We start from the raw sequence: 18,872 nt of genomic DNA on the forward strand, positions 1-18,872 counted from the left end.
GCAACTTACTCATCCAAAGTCACTTTCATTTGACTAATGTTTTCATCTTGACCCATACCAATTTAGGTTGAACTTAAAAAAATTCTCTAGTCTTTGGAAAATGAGATTCTTTTCTGAAAGTTATTTACCTAAACTGAATAGAATTAAACTGTATAATAGATTGCTTTCATCATGCTGATAGTAAATAAAGATGACTAGACAATCAAACTCCTGAAAAGATGAAAAAATGCAGTGAGTTATCACTAGCTTTCATTTACAAAGCATACAATAGCAAAATGTTTGTAGCTCTTAGGTTTTCTTAAATTTAAATTTACTTGGTATTTCATGCTTCCTTAAATGTTGATGTTGCCAGACATGAATATATATTACATGCTGAAACACTGTCCAAGTCTTTCACTGAAAGGCTGATATAAAGAAGACCTAAACTTCAATCCCTACCATAGAATATATTATGTTTCTAATTTACAGATTGTCTCATGCTCTACTTCTTTAAAATTCAAATTAACTACACATTCAGGCCTCTTATGTGCCACTGTAAGACACTCACTCGTTCAGGCACTAGGATGTGGAGATGAAACGAAAGTCTTCTCTATGTCAATGGCAATCATCCTCTCACTAAATACACCGGCTGGAAGGAACTCATAGTTTGAATATTTAAATTGCTTCTACAAAATTTGAAAGTGGTTTACTAACTATAATTTAATGAATGATTAATACTTTTCTTACTTTATTGTGCTATATGTGTACACAATATATCATAATGTATATCATCATATGTATAACTTGTAGTATACCTTGTAGTAATGCATAATGCATTTGCCATAATCCTAAAATACATAGCCCTCTTTCTCACTTTAAAGACAGTGATTTGTCGTTATGTTTGATTAGTTTTATCAACTGTATAGCAAGAGGTGATTAACTGCAAAGTCATTCCAATAGTTCATATATGAGTTGTCAAGGCGAATAATTTACCTTTTCTCAGCAGATTTATGAAATACTCCCCATTATTCTTTTTGGTTGCATGCAATATGTTTTTAAAAAAAGTTAGTTTAAAGAGATGAAAATGAGTCTCATAGATCTAAACTGCTAACTGAATTTTTACAAAATCTTCAAAATAATACTTTATGGATTAACCAATTTAAATGAAACAAAAATTAAGTACTATGATTTCATGGCTAAAGTGTGCAAAGCAGAGATAAAATTCTAATCAGTATGAGTTGTATTATAATGGCAACAGTCTCTGGTTCAAAGCAGAATTAGCTTCCAAAACAATATTTCTGAATAGCAATTTCTTTGCAAACTAGTTGAATCTCCCCATTAATTATAACTACAGTTAACTACTTCCTTTCTAAACTGTTGGTTATTTCTTATTATGATGCAACGGTTTTTTTTTTGGTTGTTTTGTTTTGTTTTGTTTTTGTCTTCCTAAGATTGATAGTCCTCCAGAGAAGCAATCATTGTTTCCTAATTTTTCTTTCCACAAAAGTGGGAAAATTCTGAGTAAAGCAAATTGAGATTCTTAGGCAAATTGCATTCTTCAAAAGTATTAGCCTTAGCCTAAATTTGAAAGAGAAAAACAAATCTAAAAATAATAGCTGACATTTATTCAGTGCTTGTTTACGGTCAGTCGCTGATTAAGAGTTTGTAAGTATAAACTCATTCAATCATGATTAAAATAATAGAGATGTGTATTCTAGACATTTCTTCATTTCACAGGTGAGAGTACTAAAGCACCGGAAATTTAAATATCTAGTTCAAGGGTATAAAATGAATAAATGTGCAGCTCATATTTGAATCCAAATAATCTGGTCCATAGTACTTCATAATGTTCAAATTTTTAAGCAGAAAACAAAATAGAGTACAATATGATAACCCCCACATACCCATCAGTCAGCTTCAACAATTATCACCTCAGGGCCAATCTTGTTTCATTTCATCCTCTCCTACCTCATGTTCTTTCCTCTGCCTCAGATAATTGTTAAGGACATTCCTAAATTCATAGTGTTATTTGTAAATCTTTCAGTATGTATCCCTAAAATAGAAGAACTTTTTAAAAACATCATCATGAAATCAGTATCAGACCTAAACAAACAAACAAAATCCCACAATCATTCCTTACTATCATCAAATATTTTAGTCAGTGTGTTCAAATAACTCCAATTGTCTAATATTTTAAGATTGTTCAAAACAGGACTCATCTGATATGATTCTTACTCTCCTTTATGCTACAGGTCTTCTCTCTCTTTGTTTTATTCCTCATTGTATTTTAGTTTTCAGAATTTTGAAAAATGTTCAAAACTATAGAAACCTCACATTTTGAAAAATGTTCAAAACTATAGAAACATTACAAGAAGATGACAATATACTCTTGTAAGGCCTTCACTTTAATAAAATCATTGTTAATATTTTGGCATGTGCTTGCTCTCTTGCTTTATCTCTATGTCTTCCTCTAAGATATTAAAAGATGGGTTTCCCTGGTGGCACAGTGGTTAAGAATCTGTCTGCCAATGCAAGGGACACGGGTTCAATCCCTGGTCTGGGAAGATCCCACATGCCACAGAGCAACTAAATCTGTGCGCCACAACTACTGAGCCTGTGGTCTCGAGTCTGTGAGCTACAACTACTGAGCCCATGCACAGCAACTACTGAAGCCCACGTGCCTAAAGCCCACCCTTCTCATAACAAGAGAAGCCACCACAATAAGAAACCTGCTCTCTGCAATGAAGAGAAGCCCCCACTTTCCACAACTACAGAAAGCCCACTCACAGTAACAATAAATAAATAAAAATTGGCAATGCAGCCAATAAATAAAAAAAATAAAAAATAAATAAAATTTAAAATAAAGAAATCAGTTTATTTTAAAAAAAGATATTAAAACAAACATGGCATAGTTGAACTTAAGGTTGCAAATAATTTCACAGTAAGAATCATTTTTAGGATAGAAGTTTCAACTTGATATAAACTTCAGGAAGAAGTCATGGCTGTGTTCTAGAAAACGTTAGTAGAATAGAAGGACTGGTTATTGAATGTCATAAAGGAAAAGAGTTATAGGTACTGCTATTAATTACACATTTAAAAAAATGTATGTAAACTGGAGGATCCTGGAAGATGAGGAAAGGGTAGCTGCTGTGTGTGTGAAGGGGGAGAAGGGGCTTAGGAACCACGACTTTCAATGCCAAGAAAAGATTTTTTAAGTTATGTAGACAAAATTAGCCCTTGCTAGGCTGACATGCCCAATGCCCCCTGGTCCCTCTCCTTCTCCATTGTATATGGTATTGTAAAGCACAGTATACACATATTCAACACAGCCACCCTGCTGCAAAAGATAAGAAATACATTTGGATAAGATAAAAGAGGAACACAGCTGCTCACATATTGTACCCAACCCCAAAGTTTCCCCCTGTATCAGGAAAACACATTCTGTTCAATTATGTACAAACTTCTGAATGGCCCACTCAGTATGATGGCAGAGAGAGAAGAAGGGATGAGCTTCTTATAGCCGGTCAAGCCATTCAAACCCGTCACGTTTTACATATATCTAAAAACAGTAAAGTTTGAATTCTTATTTTCAGGAAAGCTGCATAAAATTACAAAGTCATAAAGTCAAGAATCTCTTAATATGTAACCTTAGCAACTGTGCAGTGCAATACTTTTTGCAGAACAGCAAATTGAAACAGAAGTTAATGGTGTATCCACACTCATAGGGCCATTCCATCTCCCCTGTATTTAAAATAAATAGTACCAAAGTGGGACTTGGAAAGGAGAAAACTTTCTTTCCCAAAATGATGCATTTTATGTTGGCTTTAGCATACATATGGCATCAAATGATGTTCAGCCTCTCTTAAAAGTCAACCACAACTCAGTGCCATGGAGTAAAATAAGTCCTCGAGGACTGTGAGCTCTTGGAGGGCAGGGATTCACACCTGCTTTGTTGACTACCATATCCCCAGAGCTTTTAACAGAGCCCAGCACTGGGAAACACTCAACAAATAATAATAAATAAAGAATATTAGCATTGCCTTTTTTGTTTTGCATGTGTATAAAAAACAAATATAATAGAAACTAGCAGCACTAGAGATACACTATTATTAAAGTAGCTGTGCTCATGTTTGGGCTTGCAGTACCCAGTCATTTTGGGGACATCTTTAGAGCTTATACCAAATTATATATAAATTATCATTGCTAAATAGTAGTTGTTATCATATATTACATCCAATATTTCTGCTAGAAATACTCTATTTAAAGGAGCTAAAATTGCAAAGATATAAATAGATTGGGAACTGTTAGTATATAATTATTTTCAATGCTAAAAAATATTTGTATGTAATTAACACTTAAAATACTTTGGAAAATCTCTCTTCTCTTTCTGTCTCTGTCTCTTTCCCTCCTATTGCTTCATCAAGAATAAAATATCCTTGTGATTTATATGCAGGATAAATTTCATTATAGTTTCTCTAAAGAGAGAAAGTGAAAAAAAAAAGGTTTTGTTAAAATTTAATTGTATATGAAAAGATTAATCAGGGAAGAGATAACAAAACTGTTCTCTTCTAAGAGAATATCTAGATAGAAGACATTTCATCTGGAAAGCCATAGTTTACACATTCTATAAAATAGTTCACATCTTTTGGGCCATACCTCTTGTTCCAATTATTCCTGAAGTGACAGGTTCTGAGACAGTCTCCAGCAGCCTCATGTAGTACCAGATGAGTGCAGTTTGCCCCAGGCTGTGTCGAGGCATCTTTGCCTTCCCATCCAGGGGCTTCTTTAACCCATGATATGGGAGCTTGTGGATTCCCACTCAGCACTAGCAAAAGCACAACCCAGGAGTGCTGTGGAGTTAATGCTATATAGGTCCACCCTTGTCCACTCTGGAGAGTGAGAACTCAATGATAAATTACTTCTCCTTTTACCTACCAGGCAGACAATTCTAAGACACATTTCTAAGATTCTACAGAGATTCCCAGTGAGAAGGAGCACCAGTTGCTTGCGCTAGTGGCAAACAGTAAATATATCCTTGTATTAGCTTTTCTTACCTATTCTACCTTTCTGGAACTTCATTTCTGCTTCTTGGGATCATTCCCCAAATAAATAAACTACTTGCATAGAAGCCTTTGTCCTGGGCTTGACTTTTAAGATGGACTGGGAGAAGATTATTAGTTTTTCTGGTATTTTCCTTGAATGTCTTTCTGACAAGATACATTTTCTAGAATAATTTAAGATGATATCATCTTTCAGTTCAAAATTCTCTAATAGTCCTTCACCATTATTAGAAAAAATACTTTTACAATAATCTACAAGTCCTACTCTTTGTGTTACTTGCACTACACCTCTGTCATCAACTTCTATCATTCCCTCTCTCTTTCACTTTCCTTTAGCCACCTTTATTTCTTCAAAGTTTTTTAAACTTTCTTAATTATACACCCACTTTGACACTTGGACTTGTTATTTACTTTCCCTGGAATGTTCTTATACCAGATGCTTGCATGAAACACTCATTCACTTCTGGCACATCTTTGCCAAAATGTTCTTTCCTCAAAGATGACTTCCCTTATCATCATTCTAGAAGAGAAACACTTTATTCTGTATTCTTTCCCTCCTTTATCTTTCCTTTTAATGTTATAAGATAAAGTTTATTCAGGAAGAAAACAGTTATAGAACACCTTTGGGTACTGGAGTCTGAAAGCTTTATTAACAATAAGGGAGAGATAGGGTACAAATGAAGCATGTGGAAAAACAGTATTATCTTGTTTAAATCTTTCCCTATTAGGCAAGAGGGCAATCATTTTCTGAGTGATAAAAAGCTATGCTATTGTCTCAAAATATACTTCATTGTGCTCTGAAGGGCTGGGTTCTATTATCTCAAAGGGTAAAGAATAGATAACAAGGCAATTCCAAGGAACAGACAACTAAGGGTTGAGTCAGAAAGTCACAATTTTATCAAAAGTCACATGCAATGAACAGAATCATAGTTTAAAATGTGCATTTAAATGTAAGGTTTTTACAAGGATTCCACAGAAATGTAAACTCATCTATACCACCATCAAAGGTGAAGGCAGAGAGTGACTACTGGAAAGGCTGTGTATTGAGGAGCATATCCCTAGAGACAGCTCTGCTGAGCTAACTCAAGTTCAACCCAACAGCAAGGACAACGTATAGCTTAATGTCCACGTTTATAAGAATGAGAGCAAGTAAAACTGTTTTTCAAAATTGACAATGTCTTTCAGAATTAAATAGTTTCAAGGCAAGAGGGTGCATTCATAAGTTTTTATCTACTTCTATGCTGTGCTTATTTAGCTGATAACAACCACTGGATAAAACATTATCATTTCTAACCTTAGAACCTGTTGAAGTAAAAGAAGCTTGCATCCCCAAGCCTCAGGCAGAGTATAATCTTACCCATCTCACTTGGCTGTACTTATCATCCTCAAGACAAAGCCTCTTTGGAGGCATCTGTTTCTTTTTCATCCATGGATCCTACTGGAAGCCCTAGCCTATGACTAGTACTTTTTAGACCCTCTGGCTAATTTAAGCTAGTAATTAGCACAACTTGAGATAATACCAGAAGACTGAATTAGAATTTTCTATTCACATTTGGAAAAATCTGAGGGACAGCATGTTTTAATAGTTGGCTGAAATATAACATCACTCTGCAGTCTCCCTCTACATGAGGCAAGGCTGTGGGGGATATCATTTCAAAGCAGAAAAAGTATATTAGGTGTACTGAAGCTGAATGCTAGCTGAGGTGGTAGTACTCTAGTTCAAATATACATATATGTATATATTAATATATACATACAAATAAAATAAAATCCGTATATATAAAATTCCAATATGGGACTTCTATGTCAATAGATTCTACAAAGAGTCCCAGTAAAGAATATGAGTGGTAGTAATTTAGGTTACTTGGTAGAACTTGGAAATCTCTTTAATTTATAGGCAACAGTCATTTTCTCTGAGAGGTAGAAAAAAGATATGTAATGGTTTCGTGCATATGTTATGTCTCAATTGTAAGAGTAATCTAAAGTAAGACAGAGCAGTTTCTCTAGTAAATTGTCTCAACTATTTTCTTAACTTGGGCTCTCCCAGAAATAGATATTGATACAAAGAGGTGAGATTAAATGGTTTATTTAAGATCTCAGGAAACACTGGTAGAAGTTGATAAAGGTTTCTGGTTTCAACTCTGACATGTATAGAAAGTACATCACTTGAAAGTCATCACTCTTGTTCTCACAACAAGAACAATCTATAGAAAATGAAAATCAATCATTTTGGAACTGTCATAGAATAGACACCACAGGGCAAAATACCACTTCAAAATCTGAAGAGACAGGCACATTCAGAGATAGAACAACTAGCTCGAGCTCTTGGATCAGAAGCTGCTGAGCCATGAGCTGGTAGGAACTCCTAAATGTTAACTTTGATGCATTTCCATAGGCTGATTATGCAGAAACTTGTGTATGAGACAGAAACTTGGTGTGAGAAACTTGGTGGCTGCAGTCTTAGAGGGACCCCCAAACTGGCTTTTCTTGCATGCACTCCACCAGGTTTTCATGATGATAATTTGAGAAAGCATCCCTTGTGTTCTTGGAAGGTAAATGGGAAGAATAACTGTTGTGAAATAAGCCAAGAACCTTCTCCATAACTGAAGACCACTCCCAAAGGACAGAGTATTTCCACATCGCAATTGAAAGACCTTATTCTATCCAAGGAGGGAATGTACTTGCCCTACAATCTTTCTGTCTCATGTTAAGTTGTGGGGGCACCATTGGCAACACAGGTCATGACTTTAAGAAAATAGAGTGAGAATTCCATAGCCAAAAAATGGAGTGGGGGCCTGACATGAGAGAAAAAAAGAATCTACACCACAGGAGAACCACATATGATAATCACAGTTCTGAGACACAGACACAATAAAGGATTCATGTCTAATCAAAAGGTTTAGGAATATTCCCTTTCTCTCACACTTCACCAACCCAGTTATAGGGCTTCAGTATAATAGTGGATTAGCACCGAGAAAGGGAACCCTCCTTCACCATTGGTGGGAATGTAAATTGATACAGCCACTATGGAGAACAGTAGGGAGGTTCCTTAAAAAACTAAAAATAGAACAACCATATGGCCCAGTAATCCCACTACGGGGCATATACCCTGAGAAAACCATAATTCAAAAAGACACATGTACCACAATGTTCATTGCAGCACTACTGCAGCATAATAGCCAGGATATGGAAGCAACCTAAATGTCCACTGACAGATGAATAGATAAAGAAGATGTGGCATATATATATACAATGGAATATTACTCAGCCATAAAAAGGAATGAAATGGAGCTATATGTCATGAGGTGGATAGACCTAGAGACTGTCATACAGAGTGAAGTAAGTCAGAAAGAGAAAAGCAAATACTGTATGCTAATGCATATATATGGAATCTTAAAAAAATGGTACTGATGAACTCAGTGGCAGGGCAAGAATAAAGATGCAGACGTAGAGAATGTACTTGAGGACACAGCAGGGGAAGGGGAAGCTGGGATGAAGTGAGAGAATAGCATTGACATATATAAACTACCAAATGTAAAATAGAAGGCTAGTGGGAAGCTTCTGCATAGCACAGGGAGATCAACTCCATGCTTGGTGATAACAAAGGGGTGGGATAGGGAGGGTGGGAGGGAGGCTCAAGAAGGAGGGGATATAGGGATATATGTATAAATACAGCTGATTCACTTTGTTGTACAGCAGAAACTGGCACAACAGTGTAAAGCAATTATATTCCAATTAAGATCTGAAGAAAAGAAAAAGAGATAGTATCTTAAATAGAAAAAAAAAGATGGCAGGATATGCTCTCTGAGGAAGTGTATACAGAAGAGTAAAAAAATTAAACAGGCAATACAGTCAAGGGCACTGGAGGAACTTCAGGTCTCTTGTGCTTATAGCTACAGAAAACATTAGACACAGCCCAATGCTTAGACAGATTAATAGAAATATTCACAATAAAGGTCTATTTATCTCATGTATCTATGAGATAAATTTCAATAAAAATTACAACTCATTTTAAAAGATAAAAAGTAATCTGAAGGGAAAAAACAAGCTCTAGAACAAGCTTCAGCTCTCAGATACTACCTAGATGTTGGAATTACTGGGAGATTCAAAATGACTCTGATTAATGTCCTAAGGTGTCTAATAGAAAAGTAGACAACATGAAGAATAGAAGGGTTATGTAAACAAAGAAATGGGAATTCTGAGAAAGAATCAAAAGAAAATCTTAGAAATAAAAAACACTACTGAAATGAATACTTTTAGCGGACACATCAGTAGGCAAGGTACAGTTGACGAAAATTAGGGAACTTGAAGATGTGCTAACATAAACTTACCAAATTGAAAAGCAAAGAGGAAGGAAGAAAAGAAGAAACCAAAACAGAAGAACATCCAAGAACAATTGGATAATATCATAAGTGTATTTGAAATGCCAGAAGAGAGAGAGAAATGTTTGAAGCAAAAATGGTTGAAATTTTTCCTAATTAATAACAGATGCCAAATCACAGATTTAGGAAGCTCAGAAAACACCAAAAGGATATAAGTAACAATACAACAACAAACACCTAGACATATCATATTTATACAGCAGAAAAAGAGAAAATCTTCAGATTTTACCTTTATCAGATAAACAAAAGCTCATCAAATTCATCATCAACAAATCTTCCCTGTAAGAAATGTTAAAGGGAGTACTTCAGGAAGAAAAGTACATAGGAAAAGTGTCATAGAAGGAATAAATTAAGGTAAATGGATATATTTAAATTTATCTAAAAGTTAACTTTGTTTGAAATGATACTACCAAAAGTGACTTGGGTAGTTATAGCATATAAATAAGTAAAACAAATCACAGCAATGTCAGAAAAGACTGGGGGATAGGAATACTCTCTTAAAAGGCACCTACACTACATGTGAAATGGCATAGTGGTATGTGAAGGTGGACTTAGATTAGTAAATATGTATGTTATAAACTCCAGATAGACCACTAAAAAAGTATTAAAATGAAGTATAACTGATACATTAAGAGACAAGATCAAATTGAATCATATACATTGTTCAATTAAAACCTGAGAGGCAGAAAAAGGCCAGCAGAGAGAGAAACAAAGAAGAAATTTAACCAATAGAAAATGATGACAAACATGGTGGTTAATGCATCAATTATATCAATAATCACTTTAGTTACATCAATTATGAGACAAAAATGGCCACGGTGGATAAAAAACAGGCTAACTATGTATCATCTACAAGAAACCCACTTTAAATATGAAGACTCAGGATAAAAGTAAAGGGGTAGAAGTCAGTAAAGATAGTGTTACTAAGGAAGTTGCTACAGAGGCAAATGAAGCTTGTTCATGTTGGAAACTCTGGACCCTGGTGCAGAACACAAACCTCAGAGTTTTGTATTCATGGAGCAAGGGAGCTATGCCACTTATTCAAAAATTCCCTTAAAGTACTGGCCCATGGTCGTTTCCAGAGGGCATTTACACCCGGCATTATCTATATAATACTATACGTATACTATAAACATATGTATGCATATACATACATTTATATACATACATTCATTACTTGTAATTACATTATATACCTATTGTAATTTCTCACATTATATAGTCTATGAAGGCAAGATCTTTATATTCTGAGTTCATTGCCATGTCCCCAATGCCTAAAAGAATGCCTAGAACAAACAGGTGTTTAAAAAACATTTGTTTAATAAATGAATGAATAAACTATATTTTTGAAGGTTGCACATATCATTTATTTTTTATGATCTTGAACCATGATGTTGCTGATGTGCACTATTTGGATGGAAAAAATATGTTTAAAATACTCAAAACACACATATTATTTTTCTACTGTGATTAATATTCATAATCCTTTCTATCTAAGCAATTTTTGAAAAAATTGCAAGCCACTTGGTGTGGCTGGAGAATCTGGTGCATCGTGCAGAGTAGGAATTATTATTGGTGTCAACAACGGAAAGGTAAGGCAGAGGTCAGATCATGAAGACGTCTCGCTTTTATGTATGCTAAAAAGTCTGAATGTTTATACAAGCTGATGGGGAGTCAGTAAAGATTTTTCAGCATGGAGAGAAGCTGATAAGATTTGCATTTAGGAAACAGATATGACTACAAGGTAGAGAATGAAAGAGGTATGAAGTTAAGACTGGACATTAGGACAGTATTTTCCAGGTGGCAAAAGGTAAAATCCTTAACAAAAGGAGCAGCAGCCAGGGCAGAGAAGGCATTGAAAGATCTGAGACAGCACCACAGGAGATCTGACGGATGATATGAAGGATACAGAAGAGAATGGTTCCAGTTGGGGGATGGAGATGGAAGCCAAGTTCTTCCATAACAATGAGTGATTGGAAAGTAAGAAGTAGATATTCTGAGTATCTTTTTTTAAAAGGGAAAGTTATTAGCTCCTCATTTCTGGGATGACCACTTTGTTGAATCCATGGAATTGTTCTCGACTTTTTCACCAAGACAAAGTCCATAGAGCCTAGATATGAGTTATTTAATATTTTCTGTTACTCAGATTTAATTTCATTCAATTATAATTTTTTCCTACATGTCAGTTTATTCTGTTTTCATTGTTAGCTACTTTAAACATAGCATTATACAATAGATTAAAAAGTTCAGAACTAAGATTTTATTATTACATAACCAAATTGAAAGGAAATAATAAACATTTTAAAGTTCAAAGTACTCTGAAGCTTGTAATACCCATTCAATAAAGATAGCCAGTCTCCCTCTAGTAACTTAAACTGGAAGGGTCCATGACTAGATTTAACAAAGCTACTTAGAGGCCAGGATGGTATTATGAATTCTTTTGGATTAGATGAGAAATTTGTATATTTTCTAATACTGTATTTTGGGAACAGAAGATCTAGGAAGTTCTGCATATTTGTTAAAAGATATATTACTTTGAAAGATGGTCACATGGGAAACAGATAAGAAGAACTAAGAGTGTATGTATATGTATATATTGCTTACAGATATGCATAAACTGATTTCCAAAAAAAAGAAAATGATGGATACTTAATTTTAGACTAGTTCTACTTCTCCCTAAAGTCATACAGTTCTTTCTTTCTTTCTTTCTTTTTCCCCCTTTTTTTTTCATTTCCTGGCTACAAAATGAAACTGTCTTGCTGAGAACAAAATAAGGTAAAATAATAGTCCTTGAAACTTTTAGCCTTATGCATTTTTGGAAAATATTTTCTCAGAAAGCAAGCATGACACTGTAGGTGTTGCATCAGAGGAGTTCCCCAGATGCCTTGCAAAGATCATAATGCAATCACAGCTTCCATAATAAGAAGAACAATATATGGAGACCTGCTGTCCCTCCCATTAGTGCCAGCGGGCTCTGCCTCTGTGGTTAATTCCGCTTTGTCTTGAACTCCAAATGGGAGTGATATTCTGTGCATTTGATACATTGTTAGCACAGCAGGGAAAACCCATTTGAAAATAATCATATGTTTCAGGTATCCAAAAGAAAAGGGACATTTTGCAAAGAGCAGCATTTTAACTTGAAAAACTTATAACTAAAATTTGGGTGGAGAAGATTCAATGAAGAAGGGAAGGACATTAAACATGTATTGATTGTCTCAAATGAGCTCTACACTCAAATTACTCAGCCTAACAATATTAATCCTCAAGTGAATATTATCAGCCCCACTTTACATATGATGAAAACAAGACTAGAAGGGTAAGGATAATTGGTCTGCGATCTTATACCAAGTAATGGTGAGTCTGACTTTTTGTTGGCTCTTGCTGAGCTACCCACGAACTTTCTTTTCATGTCTGACATTGTTTTCTCTTAGGAGGAATCAATAGTGGCTTAAAAGAATTAAAACAGCAAAAAGATATATATGTGAAACACAAATTTAAAAAGAAAAGTGTAAGAAGAAAGTATATTTTGTTAAAATATAAATGTAATTAAAATTTAAACATATGGTAATACAAAATGTTTAATACTACCTGAATTATTTACTGAACATATATACTTAAAATATGAGAATGTTAGTTTGAATAACCAAATGAGGAGGATTAGATTCTTCAGTGATTTATGCTCTGAACAATGTAAGAAATGGGGAAGGAAGTGACAATGTAACCTACACAGAACCTTTAGCCAGGTGGATTCATCACATCACAGGATAAAGTTTACACTCTAGTTTTCTAATATAGGGGGAAAAAACTATGAAAACAATGTTTTTGATATATTCAAAATTTCTAAAAAAATTTCTAAAAAAAAAAGAGTGCATTTTAAGAACAAATAGTGAATTCCCTAGTCAATACTGAAATGTTTCTACCATTCAGATAATGCCTGTTTTTTATTTTAAAAATTCCAGGCTGCTGTTTATGGCTATAATTTGATAAGTGTGTCCACAGGGTTCATACTCACGCTAGGACAAACCAATGGAATGAGGCAAAAAAAAAAAAAAAAAAAAAAGAATATCAAAATGTTATAAATTATATTTAATGAGAATATGAGCTTATATATTTCTGGGATAGTCTATCCTTTGATATGACTATGTGGAAGAAAAATTCAATTAGCAAAATAGAGAAACTTCCTGGAGACATATTCCGAGTAAATAATCACAATACTAATAACCATGAATATCTCTGTATTACTGCATGCCAGGCTCACTTCAGGGTACTTCATCTGTATCACATCATGTAACTCTCACAACTTAATGTGCTTTGTCCTAGTATTATTGCCAACTCATAGATGAAGGCAGTGGGACACAAAGAATTTAAGAAACTGCCCAAGGTCATTCAGTGTGTAGGTGGCAAAGTCTGGGTTTGAACACAGGCAGTCTGGCTCCAGTGTTGTGCTATAAGGATGGAAGCCAATGACAATGTTATAATAACAAAAAGCAGCACAGTTCATGATTGCCCAAATGACTGTACTCTAGAGCGAAAAATGGGATCATAAGGACAGTAATAAAAAAGTATTTTTGTTTTAAACACCTACCTGCTATTTCAGTAGCCCTGACTCCCTGCAAATACCCTCCATTGAGGATCTCCTGTGTGCTCACACATGCTCTTTTTCTCCACAACCAAATCCTGCCTCCAGAAACGTCTGCTGCTAGGGCTCCTCTGCCCACTGAGCTGCGGGACCAGCTTTTTCCTGCTGTTCTTCCCTGGGCAGACTCCCAAAGGCCCTGGTGATCTAAGGGTAATAATTCCTGTCATGACCAAAGCCACTGTGGAGGCCTCCATTGCTGTGGATTAGAGCAGAGTCAGGTGTTCCAGGCACCCCATAAATGTAGAAATGTTTTTATATCTTGTAAAATATGCTCTGAGCGTTCATCTACAGCCTCCTTTTTTTTTTTAAATGCAGAGATGACATTCAAATGCAATTAAGTATTTACAAGTAAACTCTACATGGAAATACAATTAAGTATTTACAAGTAAACTCTACATAACAATATTTTCTTCAGACCATTTTTGTTTTTTCTAATTTACCACATTTTAGAATACTAAATTTTTCTGTAGAAAATTGCTATCAACCTAGCTTTCTCTGTCTCTGTCTCTCTCTGTCTTTAGGAACAAATCACTACTAGGATTATATCTTTTATTATATTAGTATGTGCCACAGATGATTTTAACGTTCTCTTTTTAAATATCAAGATTATCAAATGGAAAAATCACATAAATCTCAAAAAAAAAAATGAGAATGGTAGTCGATGTGAAATGTGAAGTGAATACTATTTCTAAAAGAAAATAACCTATCATATCTGATGTAACCATTACAAACACTGAAATAAGTCAAACTAAGGCTGGAAAATATGCTATAATTTGAAGACTAAATTAGGTGATGTTTTACCTCAGAAGCTATATTATTCAGGACACAGAGGTGATCACCCAGTTCTTTGACTGACCTACTGTTTACCAAGCAGCATGCTAGATTCTTTGCTTACAAAGAAGGATAAACAGGGTTCCTGGAATAGAGGAATATAATAGCTAGTGAGTTAGAGGACCACATAAAGAGATGGTGTCAACCGAGTAACATTAAGTGCTATTGTAAAGATTTCACAGGAACCTTTGTAGTACTTCAGGGTCAAGGGAGGCTTCTGGAGAAGGTGAAAACTGAACTGAGCTGTAAAGAAGCAGTAGCAATTATCTAAGAAAAGAAATGTCTGAACAGGTGCCCAGCAAAAAGAGATAGAATGTACATAGTCACGGAGGCTTGAACAAACTTGATGAGGTCAGGGAATAAAAGCAGGGAGATATTATTAGGGTTTAAAGTACTAGGTAGACTGTGTAAAAGAAAAGCATGGAGAAGGAGGTAAAAGCATGATCACAATGTGTGTGGCACACTAAGGAGTTGGCAGTTGTTTGGATTACTTATGATAATTAAGAAGAGAGACTGGGAATAGAGAAATTTGTTAAAACACTTTTACAATTGCTCAAGAAAGAGATGGTGAGAGCCTGTGTCACAAAACCTGTAGGTTAAAAAAAACTGTTTGATTCTAAGATCAAAAGTCACATTGATTTTAGTAACACAATTCTATCATATATTTATACTTAATTTATAAAGAATGAGTTTATCAAATCTTACTTTGAGGACTCTGTCTAAAAGTTCTGTAGAATTAATTTATATAGTCACTGATTTTAGCCATAAAGCCCCACTATAAATCAACTCTTCTTATTAGTTCTCGCTCTGAAGCACTGACTCTACATCCTGCCGGCCATGAGTTATTCCCACTGTCTGTAACTGGACGTGTGCCCAAGCAATTCCCCCAGCTTTGTGACCATGGATGGATTTCAGGCCTGCGTGGATGACCCTGCTTGGGATGCTCCTTGTTTTCAGTAACAGGCATCCCATGAAGAACAGGCTCTGCCACACTGTCACTCATTGTGTGTTCTTGTTCTCTTTCCCCAGGAGATATTTCACGGTTATTAAACAATTTCATTTTACAAAACAACTACAATGTGCTAAGAACCATGCTAGGCATTTCTGAATTATTCCTTATGAAAATCCTCCAGGATAGATATTCTTAATCCTAATTTATAGATTAGGGGAAGGAGGCCCAAAGAGATTAAGTAGCTCTTCCAAATTTCAGAGGTGCTGGGTAGCAGCATTAAGATTTAAAACCACATCTGGTTATCTCAGCTTTGAAGCCTTGACCCTTAATTTATAAGCCTGAAGCTATGCACTGCAATTTAGCACCGAAAAAAAAAAAAAAATCCGAGTATGTGCTATGCGTTGAGAACAAAAGAAGGTGTGGAATACAAACATAAAAACCAAATTGTTCCTTCCTCAGCAAACTGGTAAGGGTAGGAGAAGCTCCAGGGAGATGGCTATAATGTCATGCCATAATTACTATCAGACCACAAACAAGAGAGAAATCATTCATTTAACTCAACAAGGCAAAAAAAAAAAAAAAAAAAAAAAAGTCAGGGAAGGATGACAAGGAGATGGCATTAAGCAGAACTTTAAAGAATTAACAGACTCCAACTCAGGAAAGAACATTTGTCAGAAGGAACAGTGGGAATTAGACATGAAGCTGAAAATTCCTGGAGTCTGGGAACTTGCAACTTGTTTGGAGTTGCAGAGTCTGTGAAGAAATAGTCAGAAAACAAAATTGGGAAAAGACCCTGGTCTGAGGCTTGGAAGGCTTGTATGTCATGATAATATAGAAGATTTTTGTTCTATAGACAATGGGAAGCCATCAAAAGTTTTAAACTGGAAAAAGAAATTGATTAGAGCCTCTGGGCAGGTAATATATAATAACTTCCTCAATACTTCTTTCTTCAAGGTAATTTTTAAAAAGAAAATGTATCCTTAAGACAGTACAATATATACGTGAAAATCATTTTTTTTGACAATGGTTTCAGGCTTAATTCATTCTATTGTCAATGGACAGAAAATGTGCCATAATAATTATAGTTCAAAGGGAGAGGATGTAACAGAGAGGAGCAAACTCCTTCCTCATCTTTGGGTTTAGTTGTATTCAACTTTTTTTTTTTTTGCTAGCAGAATGAATGGATAGCTCATATGCTTAAGTTTTATTTTCCTTTTATATGAATGCCTCATTTTAAAAAAATTTCATCATGTCTTCCTCAGTAGAGCATGATTTTATAGTTTTATGTTTTTAAATTAGAAGGGAAAAACACTGAAAGCAATTTTTTGGCAAGCAAATCATTAAGTGATATTATTATTATATGACCCAATCTCTTTATTTTAAAGACGAAGACATAAATCAAGAGATGTAAAAAGATTTTCAAAGGTCGTTATGTCTCTCTAGTTACACAGTTCCAAAAGGCTCTCAGTTCTTCATTCACGAAATGCCTATAGTATGAGGTATTCTCCTCCTCAGCAGCATCCGTAAACATTTTCCAACAACCACAAGTAAAAAATTTTCCTCTTAAAGTGAGGTAGAGGGAACCAATAAACTTTGCCTCCTGTCAACATAAAGAAAAGTAAGTAAGAACACAATGCTTTTGTCAAGGCAATAGATTATATAACATAATAGTTATAAAGAAGTTTTAAAGAAGAGAAAATAGTTATAAAACTGAAAAAAGGTATGGAATGCCTAAACATTTCTTGATAAAAGTACTTGTTTTTCTTTTTCCTGTTTGTTTGTTTAGAAATTCTGCTAGCTTATTTGGTAGGTTTCCACCTTAGAAAAATAGGACACTTACCCCAAAATGTCCCCAGTGAGTTGAGAGCTATGATTGTGTTACCAAAGACTCACAATTTCTGACCTGCGTAAAGGAAAGGTCAGAACTTCTCCCCATTTTGACTATAGGGACTGAATTGCAAGATTTAGGTAACCTTTTCTCTTTGCCGGCTTTTGCTTACCAAGCAGCAGTGAGATCTTGAGGCCCCAAACTATTAGAGGTCTGGAAGCAGAGGAATTAAAAAACATTGCTTAGTAGTATATTTGTTGTGAAGAAAAGAGCAATGAAATCTTTTAGTCCAGTCTGTTTCTTAGTATTTTGAATTTTCCTCTCACTGAAATGATGAAAAATGGAGAAAAAGTTATACATGGTCATTGTCTTCATGGAGCTTACAATCTGGTGGGGTTGGATGAACAGTAAAGAAGAAAATAAGCTCAAAATTACAAGGATATAAAATAATTACAAATTGTGTTATGTTTTCTAAAGAAAAACAAGAGGCTGTAAGGGAGAAAAATGTTAAACCAGACAGATCTGAGGAAACAGCAAAGATTAATGCAGAATTAAGTGAATAGAAAATAGATAAATCACAGACAAAAATCCAAAAAAAGTTGGTTCTTTGAAAAAGATCAATGAAATTGGCAAACTCTTAGCTATGTTTACCAAGAAAATGGAGAGGAGGGTCAAATTACTAAATCGGGAATGAAAGAGAAGACATCACTACCAAGTTTACAGAGATATTAAAGTTTACAAAGTCATACAATATGCCAACATATTAGGTAACTTTGCTGAAATGGACAGATCTTGTGAAGACACAAACTGCTGCAACTCGCTCAAGAAGACATAGAAAATCTGGATGCATATGAAACATATAATGTGATTAATTAGGATTTTCAAACAATGAACAAAGAAAAGCCCAGACTCAGATCATCCCACTGGTGAAGCCTACCAAACATTGAAAGAATTAACACCACTTCACAAACTCTTCCAGAAAACATTAGAGAAGTGAAAACGTCCCAACTTATTTCATAAGAACAGTATCACTCAGATCCCATACCAGACAAAGATATAAAAGAAAAGTACAGACCAATATTTCTAGGAATATAGATGTAAAATTCCCCAAAAAACTGTAAGTAAACAGAATCAAGTAACATATAAAATCTATTGGACATTATGACCAAGTATTAGGATATATGTCAGGAATTTAATATTG

The 18,872-nt window shown here is 34.8% G+C and overlaps 1 protein-coding gene across 1 annotated transcript in view; it reads right to left on the reverse strand.

The window, feature by feature from the left end:
• The window catches only part of ZNF804A (zinc finger protein 804A), a 272,636-nt gene that overhangs the window by 51,350 nt on the left and 202,414 nt on the right, over nucleotides 1-18,872 (reverse strand). The gene's annotated exons all lie outside the window — the stretch shown is intronic.

Source organism: Hippopotamus amphibius, chromosome 8 (assembly GCF_030028045.1).
Source record: "Hippopotamus amphibius kiboko isolate mHipAmp2 chromosome 8, mHipAmp2.hap2, whole genome shotgun sequence".
NCBI classification, from domain to species: domain Eukaryota; kingdom Metazoa; phylum Chordata; class Mammalia; order Artiodactyla; family Hippopotamidae; genus Hippopotamus; species Hippopotamus amphibius.